The following is an 11,461-nucleotide window of genomic DNA, read 5'->3' as shown; positions in this document are numbered from 1 at the left end:
CTTGTACCTCACCATTGCCCTCTAACAGCCCCTGTCCCTTCTCTTGATCCCTGCCAAGCCCAAATACAGAGCCTAGCTCATGCTCCTCCTCTCCTAGCCCTTCTCCTTACACCATCTTCCCCTACCTCTGACAAACTGATCACCGTGCCCTTCCCCAGCTCCTGGAGGAATCATGGCTCCTCGGGACAACCTGGGAATGGGTGGCTTCTACCTCTGGGTGGGGTGTGTGGTTTTCCATCTACGCATCAGTGAGAGCCAGTACTTCTCCATTTTACAGGATGAGGTTACGGCTCCCCAAGCTGGGCCAGCTGCAGGCTGCATTGCTGTAGGCGACATGGACAGATCCCAGAACCTGGAAGGCAGAGGGGGGAGGAAACCCCTGCTCATTTCCCTGTCAGAGCCCCCTTCAAAGACGGGCCAAGAGGGGAGGAGAGGACGAAGGGCAGAAAGTGAAGCTGCCCCTGTGGAGAGGGCACTCCTGTAGAACCCACTCCAGTTCCCAGCTCTCCCCCACATTGATAGGTGTGACCTTGGAGAGGTCACTTCATCACCTTCATTCTCTATCTGTAAAATGGGGGTACTAGTCCCCGCACAAGGAGGAGAAGGGAGGAGAGTCCCATTGTCTGTGAGGGGCTCGGACACTCTGGGCCTGGATTGTGCAGAGTGAGGGAAGAGACCCAGAGTTTGCTCCCTAGACCCAGAGGAGGAGGATGGGATCAGAAGGTCAGCCAAGGGGGATGGGTCAGGAACTGCTGCAACAGATGGGACTTAGGGATTCAGTGAGTGCCAAGGGCTTTGTACCTCCCTTCAGCAAATGGCTTCCCTCTTGTCATCAGCAGACTGGACACTACCTGAACTCCTTCCTAGTGTCCTCGAGGGGCTCCCTTCATTCTTCTTGACGGTGACCCAGGTCGATAGCTGGGAAGTTCGGAGAGGCCGTTCGTAGCATGGCATGAAATCAGTGGGAAAGCTACATTTAGCAAAATAAAGGTGTCATTGGCCTTTGCAAACTCGGAACTGATCTGTCCTCTCAATCGACGGTACACGTTGACAAGGGGATGAAGCGCGCCATCGTGGTCAGGTGATCTGTGAGAGTCAGTTCCATCCTGTGGCCATTTGAATCAGTGAAATTCCTGGCAATGGTTGCCCATGGCCAGGGCAGGGTCTCCAGAGGCCTCCAGAGATGCCAAGAAGTTTGATGCGTGGTGCCTTGGTGAAAGCGCAGAAGTCACGTCAGTCAAGCTAAGTCTGAATTTCAGGCCACATCTGGCACCACCAAATGAAGCAGGCCCTGGTGGTCATAGTAGATGCGTCTACTTCCATGATGAATGCTGAGCCTCCGAATAGGTGCAGTGAGGAAGGCAATTCTGAGCTGTTTGCGGGCTTGTTGGAACTTGGGTGACCAAATGATTGTGGCCGTTATGTGGAGGAGAGCTCTGGTGGGGGTTACTGGCTCTGAGAACCCTGGGCGGAAGCAGCAGTAAAGCGGGTGAAGTCTAGGCAGCGCTGCTCTTCTTGAGGACCTCAAACTTCGTCCCATCGATGAATGGCTTCCACTTTATTTGGATCAATCGTAACACCTTCTGGGGAGAGGTTGTATCCCAAAACCTCTGAGGAGAGTTGGCCGGAGGTACGCTTTTCCAATTCCGTGTTGAGACCATGCTGCCGAAACCTCTCCAGGTTCGGGTGTGGTGCGCGTGCTGCTCTGGGTTCTCCAGAAAGAGAAGTCTGTCACCTGAATAGATGGCACTGTGTGGATCCACAATGTCCCCAAATACATCACTGATGATGTGTTGCAAGGTGAGGGGACCGTTAATTCGCTCAAATGGCATATCAGACAGTTAAAATGTCCATAGTGTGCTTTGAAATCTGGTTTCCATTTGTCCCCTGCCCAAATGAGTATTAGATTGGAAATCCTCGCAGATGAAGTTTGAGGAACAACTTTGCAGATTTCCTGTGAGCCAACAATTGTGGGATTCACAGCAGGGGGTAATGGTTCCAAACGATCACTTTTTTCAGGGGCTGATTGTCTAAAGAGAGGCGTAGTACAGTCCCACATTTCTTCTTCCCAAAAAAGGCCTGGGCACCCGTGGGAAACGCATGTTTGCTCATAAACTCTTAGGACCAGTTTTTAGAACTGTACGCAGGGAGAGCCACTAATTCTGGTTCCAACAATGTGTAAATACTGGTGAAGGCAACTTTCAACCAAGGCTGTAGGTCAATAGGGCAGTCATAGTCCCGGTGCAGAGGTAACGATTCCCTATTTCTTTCAAAGGTATCCATGTAATCCGGGCATTTATCAGGAATGCCGGGTGTCTGAGTCAAGAATGGTGGAGTAGGTCCAGGGGCGGAGGCTGGTTAAAGGAACTCCAGCATTTTCAGTCCTTTCCATTGCACAATTCCAGTAGGGGCAGCATCGGGCCAGGCTCAGGTAGTGAGGTCATTGTTCACACCTGCTGTGGTGTGAGTAGTATAAGGGCCCTACCGTAAATCAAACCATAAACCTGCCCTTTGACCCCTTGGTCCCCCCCACCTGTCACCGGAAGTCCCACCCATGGGGGTATTACTTCTGGGGTCAATAAACCACCTGACCGGAAGCAAGGTGGGTCATGTGACCCCTCTATGAACTCCCCCCACCACCCTCTACCAATCAGGAGGGGTTTCGTCCCGAAAGGACCTCCCCGAGAGGAGATTTTGACCAATCAGGGTGACTTCCAGGGCGGGGGTGACCCATCCGGAAGTGGATCGTGTGACCCCTCTAAGAACTCCCCCCACCGCCCTCTACCAATCAGGAGGGATTTCGTCCCAACAGGACCTCCCCGAGAGGAGATTTTGACCAATCAGGGTGACTTCCAGGTTGGGGTGACCCCTCTGGAAGTGAGTCGTGTGACCCCACTAAGAACTCCTTCCAAGGGCCTCCGCCAATCACAGTGCAGCACCATTACCCCATAAGTCCCAGCGCCAGACAGAGGAGGCGGCCATCTCTTACCAAGGACACGTGTTTTCGAAATCGCGGAAAGGCTGCTGAGAGGAAACATGGACTCCTTCACTACCCCCGTGAGAACTTCGGATTTTGTTTTAGCCCCAAGCACCTTTGACCATTCATGGAGAAAACGCTACATCAGCGACAGTTCCGAGGAGGAGGAGGGAGCGACCGAGGGGAGCCCTTTGGCCCAGCCGTTGCTGGATATGCCGGAACCTGACCCCAAAACCCTCGTGAGACACCCCGATGAGCGAGACGGTCTCTCTTTGTCCACCCCCTCAGAGGTGGAAGGCGATTGAGGCTTGGGGGAGTCACCGGCGGACAAGGCAAACGGAAAAGACGGCGCTCAGGTAAATGAATGATTAAGAAGCGGCAGTCGAGGAGGGGTGGGTAATGGGGTAGGAACCGGGGGTTGCGTATATTAAAAAACAAGCAGTGGGGGTACTTACACGGTTTCTTTTCTAAAAATTTCTCAACAGCTCGACGATGCCTTTCTAGAGGACCCGCAGGCCCTGGACAGCGTTGCATCAAGCGGCGAAGATGAACCGGGCCCACCATGTTTTTGCTCAACGCCGATACAAGTTGTTGAAGAGGACTCTGAGGATGATGGCTAGGAGGAGTTTAGGAGGCGGCTTGGCATAGAACTAACTGAGCCAGTGCCACGTCATGAGCGTAAAAAAGTCATGCGGACTATTGTACGCGTTGCTGTTTATGCTATCCTTAAACACTGCCTTAGGGAAAAGCTTTCTGAAGATTGTGAGGGCTGTGTCATAGATGTGCCAGGCCAAAGGCACCATGACTGTGTGACTTGGACTTCAGTGGATATAAACTGCAAGCTCCGGGGCCTGTGTGCTGAGCTGTGTTTGGAAGCTTATTAAACACTGTTATTGCCATAGGTTCTGCTATGCAATGTCTGTGCCTAACCCAAGAATATTTAGCGCAAGGGGTGACCTTGATAAATGCTGTGCAATTCAGTGCAGACCCTGACCGTGTTCTAAAGAATAGGACCAAACCGGAAGATGCCTGCTTACAGCGTTATATTGACCATCTAGTCCGCACAAAGAGTTACAGAACCCTGCTTAAGAAAAAAACTATTGGTAAGAAATCTAAAAGGATTAAGTTAGAGAATGGTGAGGGGACAAACATGCGATATAAAATTTGGTAGCTGTAAATTTTTGAAAAGGGGGTTTGTGACTATCTGTGTTTTGTTAGAAGGCCTTTGGCATTTAGGTGAGCTAAAAGGTTTTAATGAAGCAGTTTGGTTTGTTTTCAAGGAGCTGTAAGTTTTTTAAATACAAAAATAAATTGTTTGTGAGAAGTAGCTCTTGTGTTTTTGTGTGTGTATAGCAAAAAGCTGAAATGTATGTTGTGGTGGGAGGGGGAAAAAATCCTAAAAATGTGCTTACAATAAAACAAACAAGGCTAGTTCAGACAATAGAGTTAATATGGAGATATATCTATCTCATAGAACTGCCTTTACTAGCAGGACCAAATATTGATTTTTCCCCAGATCCCTAAGTAGTCCTCTCAAGACTTAAACTCACAACCCTGAGCTTAGCAGGCCAATGCTTAAACCACAGAGCTATCCTTAGTCTCTTGACCTGAATGGGTTTAACCACACACACACACCCCTCACTGAATAGCCAGGGTGACTGCAATTACTTACCCTCGTTGCTATAGGGTTACATTTGATGGGAGTTCACCCATAGTAAGGGGTGGGTGGGGGTGGATGGTGAGTTCTGCTTAATATGAAATGAAATTAAACCTCAGGAATTCACAGATGCTATTGGACAGTTTAAATATAACCCCTGGGGTTGGTGGAACGCTATTGGACAGTTTAAATATGGCCCAGGAGTTGGTTGAATGCTATGGGTCATTCTTTCTAGGCAACAACCCCACCCCCCAAACTTTAAGCATGAAAGAAACATGTTTTAAAAAACAACCAACCCCCAAGACATTCATTGATATCTGCAAAGGGCCCCCACTTGGAAATGGGTACTGTTTAATACTGTAAGACAGCCACAAATGTATTTTAACTTAAAGCGGGGGGGGGAAGCCCTGTTGTGCAGACAAAATGGTTTCACTACCCCAGATCACAAAAGGGAATGCTATGGGAGGGGTGATTAAATTAACCGGTTAGCAACTGTGTTGAAGTCTGTTGGAAACAATGGGCTAAGATGGTATAAAAACCTCAGGTATGCTGGAGCTTGTTCTTTTCAACAGAAAACTTTCTTGAATAGCTGCTGGACTGCAAAAAGAGGTAAGACTTGCTGTTTTTAACTCTGAAACTATATATTATATAATGCCACTCTTTGCCCAGGCTGTCTTAGTAAATAATGGTGCCTATGTTTATTGCAGTGTGATCTGTTTAGCATGGAACCAGTAACTTTAAACTGCATTTCACCACCAGGCCAAGGTTAAAACCATTTTAACTATAGTTGTGCTTAATACTGTTGAATTAAAAAAAAAAAAAAGTACTCCACAGGCTGTATAGGGATTAGGGTAATACTAACTAACATTTTTCCTTGTTCTTGAACCTGAAGGCCCAAACACACACGAGGGGGAACAGAACAAGCATGTGCCTGCAACACTTTATCCCATAGTGAAAGGTAACTTTATTTATTTATTTTTTTGCAACAGGCTTTTAAATGCATGTGGGTTTTTGAAAAGTGTCTGGCTGCAAACTTGGTTTGGTGTGTTTTATAAAGCTGCTGTTTTGTGTGTGTGTGTGTGTGTGTGTGTATGTGTGTGTGTGTGTGTAATATGTGTATGTATGTTTACAAGACGGTTTCATGTGTTTTATAATAATGTTGTTGTTTGCTCCACAGTACAGTCAAAACATGAGATCTTTAGACAAGAGGGAAAACAAGGTGAAAAGAAAAAGGAAAGACAGCTGAAAAGGAAAATTCACCAGCATCAGTCACTGATGGATGGATGAAGCCCGGTAAATATATTTTGCTTATTGGTTTGGTTGTTCTATGAGGTTTTGTATTTTAAGTAAATACAGAGGTGTGGGTGAGAGATGGTAAAGTTCAGTTTTGTAAAATGTTGTTGTTGTTGTTTTCCCCCTCATAGGCCTGGGCAACTCTTCTGACAATGCAGTAGTCAGAGCTACAAGGACATCTCCTCCAGAATTACCAACGAACCAGGAATCTGCTTTGAGACCTTTAACAACGCAAACCAGCATAGGAGTGCAGCTGAAGCACCCGGGCGGTCCAAACTTTATATACATCAAACCCAAGGACAAAACAAAAGACTCTGGTAAAAAACAACCATTCCACCACAACTCCAGTTCCTCAGTGGCCACTACCACACCAAGCCCTGAGGAAACTGTGAGCAAAAACACCCACATTCACAAACCCAGAGAACGCACTCTAGGGGTTCTGAATGTGCGCAAACCCGGAGCATGCGCTCTAGGGGCTGCCTTTAAAAAACCAAGGACTAAATGCTGCTGCGATGCTGAGGTAGCGCAATCACACAATCAGCACTCTAGTTCCTCAGCGACCACCACCACACCAAGCCCTGGGGAAACTGTGAGCGAAAATGCCCACATTCACAAACCCGGAGCATGCGCTCTAGGGGTTGTGACTAAAAAACCAAGAACTGACAAACCATTCTCCCAAAACCATAAGCTCGTCACAGCTTCCCCATATTCTAGTATTTGGGGAGGGTTTGATGCTTCCCTCAGAAAAGTGATGGAGGCTGTATCCTCGGGTAGTCTAAAAGAACGGGATTCTAGAAAGAAATGGGAAAAATATGATGCTTTGTTCAGAACCATGCTGAAAAACATGAGGGCTGGAAAGGGTGGCTCTGAGCAGGGATGACTAGTCGTGAAAAGGGGCCTGGGTAAAAGGGGCACCCTCCAGGGTACACATCAGCTCATGTGTAAACAAAAGAGGGGACAGTGCTAGGGGGATAAACAGATGGCTGCCAAAAAGTTCCAGGCCTGGGTTGTTGTAAAAATTTTAAAAAGGGCTAAAGAGGTAATGAGGAAAAAAAACAAAAACAAAAAGAGATGCCCCCGACTGGAGGCTCTCATACTGGCTTGTCTGAAAATGGGGAGGCGGAATCAGACTCTGGTTTAGCAAATTCCCTAGAGGGCTCTCTAGACAGGTCCCGTTCTACTCCCAATGACCCTCATGGAGGCGCCTCAGAGTCTGACTCTCAAATAGCATCTGATGTAGAAGATGCCGCTAATGATCCCGTAGAGGAACCCCCAAGTAACCCCGAAAATGCCGAGGTGTATATGGAGAGAGTTAGAAGTTGGCAACGTGAATTATCCAGATTTGGGGGGTCGGTGTATTGTGAGGAATTTCGTTTTGTCAATCTTGAGCAAATAAATTCAGCTCAGCAGGTTGTTGAAGCCATACAGCGGGGAATACAGTTAGTGCGCGATGACATTAATGGTAGAGTAGGCCCTGATGATTATGTACAGTTACGTTTAGAGAGCCGTAATTTAACTAACTCTGTTTTCGGTCAAAAGAACTAGGGATGAGCTGTCTGCTGAGGATTTCTTAAATCAGACCTCAAAGCTGCTACAGAGCAATAGAGAGTTGCATATCGATGGGACATTGTGCCTCGTTGTGACAGCTGTAAAAACAGGGGTGGGGGCGCTCGTAGAGTTTTTTTTTAATTCTATCCTTAATAGTCAAATTATTCATTAAAAGAGACCGTGTTTAGTAGACCTGACTTACACCGGTACCAATTTGTGTTTTGCGGATGGGCTCTTGGCCGTCATGTCCGTTGGTAAACCTACGGACTTGGAATTTTTAGCGGAGGCGAGAAAGTTACATGAGAAACTGGGGTGGTCAGATCAAAAAAAGGTTATGCTCAGCGACGTAGCAAAGTGTGAACAGCATTTAGGAGTTAACATACAGGTGGTGCTGTATACGGCGAAAGGCGGCTGGGGCTTTTTTAAAACGGGGGGCACAGTGTACCCCGAGACTTATTTTATCCTGTTGCACGATGAGCATTACTATGGGGTTCTGGATGTAAAAAAGTTGTTCAGAGCGAGAAATTGTGAGTTTTGCCACACAGTGTACAGCCATGACCACTCTTGCAGGTATCGTTGCCGCCTCTGCTTGAGCGTAACGTGCTCAGACGGCGTGGGCGTGCAGCAGCGGTGTCCTAGCTGTAGACTGTATTGTCGGTCCAAAGAGTGTTTAGACAGACATATCGACTGTGCATCAAAAAACCAAGTTGAATGCCTGTCTAAAACTTTGTGTGAGAAGTGTCAGTCTTGATCGGTGGTGATGTAGACGGTCACCTCTGTTTTATGGACAGCCTTAGAAAGCCCGAATCTTCAGAAAAGTATATCTTTTTTATGATTTCGAATGCACACAGGAGACCGGGTTGCACACTCCCAATTACATTTTTGCTATGTCCCTAAAGCCAGAAAAATCCTGGGAATTTAAGGGCGATGAGTGTCTTTCTGTGTTTAAGACCTTTATTGGCAAAGAGTTTCGGGACTACACATTCCTAGCACACAATTCTAAAGGTTATGATGCGTACTTCGTTGTTAGACAGTTACTCAAGGAAAAGATGGGCTAGAACTGATCACTCATGGTAGTAAACTAATGTGCGTGGAACATAAGGCCCTGGGCATTTGTTTTATAGACTCTTTAAACTTCTTGCCCATGAAGCTTAGCAAGCTACCGCAGGCGATGGGGGTTTGAAGGGTGCAAAGGGTATTTTCCACACTTGTTTTTAACACGTTCGAAAATCAAAATTACGTGGGGCCTATGCCCGGTATGGAGCACTGTGGTGTAGAAAGCATGATGCCCAGAGAAAAAGCAGAGTTTCTCGACTGGTATCGAGACCATAGCTCTGAGACGTTTGACTTGCAGAAAGAGCTCATATATTACTGTCAGCAGGATGTAAAAATTTTGAGACAGGCCTGTATCCTATACAGAAAAGAGATTATTAAAATGACGGAGAAGGGAGATGTAGTAGAGAAAGAACCTGGTAAACTCACTGAGATAAAACTGTATAGATCCATTCCGGTACATAACACTGGCATCTGTCTGCATGGCTATGTACAGGTTTGTTTTTTGGAGCCTAACACGGTAGCTCTTCTCCCTCCGGACAAGTATCACAGGCAGAAAAGAGATATTTAACCCCATCTAGTTAGTGGCTGTTGTATATCTCTCACAAAGAAAATATACAAATATGGTATGCTTTACAGGATGGGGAACTACAGGTAGGGCCCTACTTTTTAGACGGTTATGCCGATGTTGATGGGATACACACAGCCTGTGAGTTTAACGGGTGTTTTTTTCCCACGGCCGTGTCACTTGTTATTGTGAAAAAGCACAAAATCCTATGACGGGAACATCTTTCGGTTTCTTTATTACAAGATGCAGCTCAAGACCGACTATCTGAAACGACTTGGTTTTGTAGTGAGGACTCTTTGGGAGCACGAGTGGGAGGTGATGAAAGAAACAGACAGGGAGCTTGCAGACTTTTTAAACTGAGCCCAGTTACCCCAGCCTCTCGTGCCTAGGATGCTCTTTTTGGGAGAAGGACAAACGCTATCCGCCTATATTACAAGCCTAACCCCGGGGAAGAAATCCACTATTATGATTTTACCAGCCTGTACCCTTTTGTAAACAAAACCAAAGAATACCCTCTCGGACACCCCAATATAGTCTGACACATTTGGACCCCTTGCAAATTATTTTGGAATTGCAAAAGTTAGTGTACCCCCCACAAGGCCTCTTTTTCCTATTGTTACCTGTCAGCGTGGGTGGCAAGCTTATGTTCTCGCTATGCCGAACCTGTGCGGAAACCGAGCAGCGGGAGACATGCACCCATACTGACGAGGACCGGGCCATCCTGGGGACGTGGAGCAAGGTGGAATTGAACGCGGCCATAGCGAAGGGGTACGCGGTGGCTAAGATCTATGAAATCTGGAAATTTTAATGAAAAATCTGAAACTCTTTTTAGAGTACATAAAATTACACCTCCACCAGAAACAAGAGGCTTCAGGGTATCCCAGTTGGTGCACAGACGAGGAGAAACAAAATAAGTACGTTAGCGATTTCTACCAGAAAGAAGGCGTGCATTTACGCCAACACGAGATCAGATCAAACCCTGCCAAACGCCAAATCGCTAAACTGTTTTTAAATTCTCTGTGGGGTAAATTCGTCCAAAGATCCAACCTACCCAACACCAGCATCGTGAGAGACCCTGACGAACTCTTGCAGTACCTGTTCTCCCCCAATTATGAGGTTTCATCCTGCGAGTTTATCGATGATGAAACAGCGTGCATGGCGTGGAAGCACGCAAAAGAACGGTACTCTGTCTCTGGCAATACCAATGTTTTCATAGCCTCTTTCACCCCGCTTATGCCCGCTTAGAATTATACAGCCTCCTAGAAGGTTTGCAAGAGCGGTGCCTGTACCACGACACTGACTTGGTGATATTTGTGAAAAGGGAGGGTGACTGGAATCCCCCTTTGGGGGATTATTTAGGGGACCTCACGAGTCAGATCCCGCCAGATCAACACATCACCAAGTTTGTGTCGGCAGGCCTGAATACCTATGGGTATAAGCTGTTGGGTGGAAAGGCCTGTATGAAAGTCAAAGGTATTACCCTAAATGTAGCAAACTGCGAAAAGATCAACTTCGACAGTTTGAAAGATCTAGTCCTGGACTATTGCACAGGTCTGCTTTGACTTCATTATTGGTAACAAAATGGTGACCGCGCCGAAGCTCCCAACTTCCCCGGGGGCGTAATATATTTTCTTTAACGGAGCCATCGGTGTAGACGTGACTGTTACTGGTACCGTCTTTAATACCACGAGTATGAAAGGGGACACATTCATATTGACACATTTAAATAAGTTTTATTAATCGCCTGGTTTAACACAACCTTTTACAGCCACCTGTAGAAATGGATGCCATGACCCCTACCATCAGGGAGTCTCAGATGGTTCATTCTTCCATTTTGTCCTTTTCGCCTTGAGATCTGTGTCTCAGACATGAGGAAAAACAGCTGACGCACGATATATTTACTCCCACAAGGCTTCCGATGTGTAAGTTCTTAAAGGCCTCTAAAAAGGCATCGTCGACCTGTTGAGAGATTTTCAGAAAAGAAACCGTGTAAACACCCTCACTGCTTGTTTTTTAATTTACGCAACCCCCGGTTCCTATTCCATTACCCACCCCTCCTTGACCACTGCTTCTTAATCATTCATTTTACCTGAGCTCCGTCTTTTCCATTCGCTTTGTCAGCCGGTGCCTCCCCCAAGCTACGATCGCCTTCCACCTCTGAGGGGGTGGATAAAGAGAGGCCATCATGCTCATCGTGATGCCTCACGAGGGTTGCGGGGTCGGGTTACGACTTATCCATCAACATCTGGGTCAAAGGGTCCTCCTCGGAACTGTCGCTGATGTAGCGCTTTCTCCACACAAGTTCAAAGGTGCTCGGGGCTAAAACAAGTCTGAAGTTCTCACGGGGGTGGTGAAGGAGTGCATG

The 11,461-nt window shown here is 47.0% G+C and overlaps 1 long non-coding RNA gene across 1 annotated transcript; it reads left to right on the top strand.

Annotated features, from left to right (window-relative positions):
• The first annotated feature begins 4,618 nt into the window (after window positions 1-4,618).
• LOC135983504 (uncharacterized) lies at window positions 4,619-9,088 on the top strand. The gene is made up of 4 exons (XR_010601180.1): window positions 4,619-5,399; window positions 5,527-5,592; window positions 5,812-5,927; window positions 6,059-9,088. It is a non-coding gene; the product is annotated as an uncharacterized LOC135983504 (long non-coding RNA).
• Window positions 9,089-11,461: the final 2,373 nt, after the last annotated feature.

The sequence above is a fragment of the Chrysemys picta genome, chromosome 5 (genome assembly GCF_011386835.1).
Source record: "Chrysemys picta bellii isolate R12L10 chromosome 5, ASM1138683v2, whole genome shotgun sequence".
NCBI classification, from domain to species: domain Eukaryota; kingdom Metazoa; phylum Chordata; order Testudines; family Emydidae; genus Chrysemys; species Chrysemys picta.
The sequence above is the reverse complement of the archived record's forward strand: the minus strand, read 5'-3'. Positions and strand labels throughout refer to the sequence as shown.